This window comes from Pelodiscus sinensis, unplaced genomic scaffold (assembly GCF_049634645.1).
Source record: "Pelodiscus sinensis isolate JC-2024 unplaced genomic scaffold, ASM4963464v1 ctg45, whole genome shotgun sequence".
In the NCBI taxonomy this organism is placed as follows: Eukaryota; Metazoa; Chordata; order Testudines; family Trionychidae; genus Pelodiscus; species Pelodiscus sinensis.
The window spans coordinates 232512-237869 of record NW_027465963.1 but is presented as its reverse complement, the minus strand read 5'-3'; positions in this window follow the sequence as shown (position 1 = coordinate 237869).

Genomic DNA, 5358 nt, shown 5'->3' with positions numbered 1-5358 from the left:
ACAAGGGGGCTAACTAAAAAGGGGGGGCACAAGCGCTCAGGGCAGGGAGGGGGCGAGGCAAATCGGGTGGTGCTCAAGGGCTGGGGGGGTGGGGAGGGATAAAATGGAGGCAAACAACAGCTGGGTGGGGCGGGGCACACACTCTTGGGCTGGCTGGGGCAGGGGCGTGGCAGATGACTTTGGGAGCAGGTGTGGTGGGTAAGTGGATTTGGGAAGGGAGGGAAGGAACCAAACTAAGCTAACAGGGAGGGGCAGGCAGTGGGGGAAAAAACCAAGCTGCTGGGGTAGGGTGGGTGACCGGGGGTAAGGGTGGCCCCCCAGCCAGATGTAGCTGAGGGAGGGGGGCCAAGTCCAGAAGAGGGGGGAGGGAGCACACCCACGAGCACTGTGTGGGGCTCAACCTCGCCCACCGCTGCAGCAGAGTCCCAGGTGGCAGGCGGGGCAGCAAACCCCACTAGGGGGACTATTTGAAATCATGGGATGGTGGGTGGGCTTCGCCCGCCCACCTTCTAAAAGCCCCTCCCCAACCTTATGGGAGGGACACTGGACCCATGTTCAATTGATTTCTTGGGACAAATAATGACTAAAGGATCAAGAAGTGCGGGCTAGAGGTTCAAAATAAGGGAGCCGGATGGGGACACCGAGCAGAGAACCCCGGACAGCGCCCACTGCTCCTCAAAGCTGTCGATGGAGCCAGTGGACGCCGCCCAGAGGAACTCTGCCCGGATTCGTGACACGAGGGAGGAGCGGAAATAGGCCCCACAGTCGCAGAGAACCCCCTCGTCTAGCATCCTCCTCCTGCTGTTGTAGATGGCAACTTTCGCCAAGGCCAGGAGGAGGTTGACGAGGAGGTCTCGCGACTTTGTGGGGCCACGGATTGGGTGTGCATAAATAAAAAGGTGAGGGGAAAAGTGCAGCCAGAACCTCAATAAGAGGTTCTGGAGGAGCCGGAATAGGGGCTGCAACCTGGCGCATTCAAGGTAGGCGTGCGCCAGGTTCTCCCTCACGCCGCAAAAGGGGCAGGTGTCTGGGATAGGGGTGAACCGCGCCAAGTACACGCCCGTGCTCACGGCTCCGTGGAGGAGCCGCCAACTGATGTCCCCGACGGGCCGCGGAATTAAGGTCGAATAAACGCTGGCCCATCGGGGTTCCCCACCCTCTATGGGTCTGAGGTAGTCCCGCCACTTTGTATCGGGGCGGGACACGAGGGTGGGGAAATGCAAAGCGTGGAGCACGAGCGTGTACAGATGTTGCCTTGGCGCGGCTTGGAAACAGACCGGCTGCAGATTTTGCAGCCGGCTGGGGGTCCAGGGGTGGGGAGGCCGGGGGGGCCCGTGGAACAGGGGCCCAATAATAAGGGACGGAGGCTTTGCAGGAGGGGAGGGGCGGGGTGTACCCTCTCGCAAGGACCGCTGCAGGAAGTCGAGAGCGGGCCGCGACAAAGCCGCCTTCACCTCCTGGAGTAGGCGCAGAGGGGTTCGGGGGGTGGAGAGCCCCATGCGTTGAGCGAGCGCTCGGGGATCCACCCAGTCCCCCCTGTCGTAGTCCAGGAGGTCCCCGACCATGGTGGTTTCTGCCAGGATCAGCCTCCAGCGCACCGAGGGAGACTCCGCCACCTGCACGCACAAGGCTGGATTGTGGAGCAGGGGCTCCGCGAGGAGGTCTGCCCCCTCGGAGGCCACAACGGACCTGGTCGCCGAGAACAGCTTCCAGGTCTGGAGGAGGTCCTGGTAGAATTCCGGCAGCTCTGAGAGGTCTCGCGGAAGACCCCTCGGGTGGATGAAAAAGAGCTGCCGGTCGTATCGGAGCCCTCGGAGGCGGCGGAGGAAAGCGCGCGCCAAGGTGCCCCATGCCGGACTACCTGCACTGAAGAGGAGTCTCTGCAGGGCCTGGAGGCGGAAGGTCCGGACCTGGCTGCGTATGCAGACCAGGCCCTGACCCCCCTCCTCCAGGGGGAGGGACAGGACCCCTGCAGAGACCCAGTGCAGTCCTGGCCAAAAGAACCCCAAAGCTGCCCTCTGGAGCTTGGCCAGGACCTCCGGGGCCGGGCGCAGGGTGTTGAGCCGGTGCCAGAGCATGGACAGGACCAGCTGATTGAGTACCAGCGCTCTCCCGCGAAGGGAGAGACACCGGAGCAGTCCCGTCCATCTCCGCAGCCGCTCACCCACCCTGGCCTCCAAACCTTGCCAGTTTTCCGGCGGAGAGGGATGCGTGGCGGATAAATAAACGCCCAGATAGAGCAGCGGACCCGCGCTCCACCTGATGGCCTGAAGCGCGGGTGGGACGGAGCCGGCCCGCCACCCGTCCCCGACCACCAGGCCAGAGCTCTTGACCCAGTTGACCCGGGCGGAGGAGGCTGCCGAGTAGACGGCTTGGCAAGCCTCCACCCGCGCCAGGTCGCCCGGGTCCTGGACCACGAGGAGCACGTCATCGGCGTACGCCGACAGGACCAGCCGCAGCTCCGGCTCCTGAAGCACCAACCCCGTCAACCTCCTACGGAGGAGACAGAGGAAGGGCTCGATCGCCAGAGCGTACAGCTGGCCCGACAGCGGACACCCCTGACGTACCCCCCGCCCGAAGCTGACCGGCTCGGTCAGGGTCCAGTTGAGCCTGACCAAACACTCCGCGAGGGCGTACAGCACCCGGAGAAAACCCACAAACCGGGGCCCGAAGCCGAAGGCCTGCAGGGTGCCCAGGAGATACCCGTGGTCCATCCTGTCGAACGCCTTCTCCTGGTCCAGGGACAGGAGGGCGAACGACAAGCCGTCCCTACACCCGAGCTCTAAGAGATCCCGGACCAAATACAAGTTATCAAATATACTACGGCCCGGGACGGTGTAGGTCTGGTCGGGATGGATCACGTCCGCCAGCACGGACCGCAGTCGCAGCGAGATGGTTTTCGCTACGATCTTGTAGTCCGTGCTGAGGAGCGAGACGGGACGCCAATTCCGTAGGTCGCGGAGGTCCCCCTTCTTCGGCAGTAAGGCGAGCACCGCTCGCCTGCACGACAGAGGGAGGACCCCGCTCTCCAGGGACTCGGCCCAGACGGTGACGAGGTCCGGGCCGAGGACGTCCCAGAACACGCGGTAGAACTCCACGGTCAGCCCGTCCATGCCCGGGGTTTTGTTGTTGGGCATGAGACGGAGGGCTTCCGAGAACTCGGCCAGAGTGAGAGGCAGCTCCAGCCGGTCTCGGTCGCCCGCGCTGACCGTCGGGAGCTCGGTCCAGAGCGCCCTGCAGGCGTCGGCTTCGGTCGGATCCGGGGAGAACAAACTGGCGTAGAAGGCCCTGGCCCTTCCGCGCATCTCCACCGGATCCGTGAGGGGGGTGCCGTCCTCCGCCAAGAGGCAGGTGACGTGCTTTTTTGCCCCCCTCCTTTTCTCCAGGGCATAGAAGAAGCGGGAGCCGCGATCCATCTCCCGAAGGAGGTGGATGCGGGATCGGACAAAAGCGCCCCGGGCCCTGTGATCTTCCAGGGCTCGGAGCTCCTCCCGCTTCTCCCGGCACGCCTCGCGGAGGAGTGGATCCTCGGGGGCGGATGCCAGGCGCCCCTCCAGCTTCAAGACCTCCCGCTCCAGCTGCTCTATCGCCGCATCCCTCCGCCGGCTGGCGCCCCGGGAGTAGTCACGGCAGAAGAGCCGGGCACGCACCTTCCCCACATCCCACCATCGCCGCGCCGAGGGAAAGGCGGGCCGCTGCCCCCGCCAGGCCTGCCAGAACTCCCGGAAGGACGCCACGAAGCCCACGTCCTCCAGCAAGCTATTGTTAAAATGCCAATAGGCCGGCCCCAGCCTCTCCGAAGTCAGAGAGGCCTTCACGGACACCAAATGGTGGTCCGTGAACGGGGCCGGCCGGATGCTGGAGGAGTGGGCTCGTGCCAGATGGAATCGTGAGAGGTAAATGCGATCCAACCGGGAGTGGCTCGACCGTGTTTTCCCCACCCGGACGTAAGTGAAGGTGGTACTGTCGTCCGGGTGGTGGTCTCGCCAGACGTCCACCAGGGAGTGATGTTCCACGATCTCCCTGAGGACGTCCGCCGCGGCCTGGCAGTTCGCGAGTCCTACACGGTCCCGGTCATCGAGGGTGGTGTTGAAGTCCCCGCCCAGGACCAGGCCCTCGCGAGGATCCAGAGTGCCGAGGAAGGTGGCCGCCTGCCGATAGAAGGTGACCTGGTCCGGGCCCGCGTTCGGGGCATAGACGTTGACCAGGTTCAACGTCCGCCCCTCCACGCGGGCCCGGACGTGCAGCAGGCGGCCCGGGACAACCTCGGCGGTCCCCAGCACCTCGGGCCGTAGGGCAGGGGAGAACAGGGTGGCCACCCCGGCCGAGCGGGCGCCGAGGTGGCTAAAATACACCCCGTCCCCCCACTCCAGCCGCCAGCCAGCCTCGACGGCTGGAGTCGTGTGGGTCTCCTGCAGGAAAACCACCGAGTACCCCCCCTCCCGAAGGAAGGAGAGCACCCGGCTCCTGCGGAGACCCGCCCTACAGCCCCGGGCATTCAATGTTGCGAAGGTGGTAGAATTCATAGTGAGGGCTGGGGTAGATCCTCGCGGACAGGCGAGTCGGCGGCCCCACGCAGGCCCCGCAGCAGACCGCTCCCCGACCCGAAGGTCAGGAGAGCGTCCCGAAACCTGCGGGTCTGACGGTGGGCCGCGTCGTCCTGCCTACTGGTCCCTCTCCCCTCCTGCAACAGGGCTCTAGTGGCCTGGAGGATGGAGTGGAAGTCCCCCCAGCGCTGGAGGGCGAGCTGCACCTTTCCCTTCGCCCCGCGGTTATCCGCGAGGAATTGGCGCAGCTCGCCCCTCAGCACCGAGGGGGAACCAGGATTCTCCTCCGTCCGGGCCCCCGGATGAAGCTCACGGGCCACGGAGACGGGCAAACAGGGATCCGATCCCCGACGCGGCGCCGTTGCTGCTGGCGCCGCGCTGCCCGCCCCCGACCCCGGCAGGGAAGGAGGCGGCGGAGGGAACAAGGCAGCCCCCAACGGGTTGGGGACCGGGGATACAAAAACGACCCCCGAAGGGCCGCCCGCAGCTAGCGGGAACGAGACGGCCCTCGCGGGGGTGGCACTGGCGGATGTTTGGGGGGGCGGTAGGGACGGATCGGGCAACATGACGGGGACCAGGATGGGAAAAGAAGGGGGGGACGGCAAGGGAGGGGTTACCTCCACGGCAGAGCCGGGGGGAGGGGTAGGTTCAGGGCCGGACAGTGGGTCGGGGGCAGGGAATGGGGCAGAGGTCGGGGTAGGAAAGGGATCGGGAACAGGGGAGGACTCGGGGCTGGAGATGGGTTCGTAAAGGGCGGAAGCGGGAGTAGGGGGAGGATCGGGACGTGGGAGGGAATCGGGATCCTGGACGG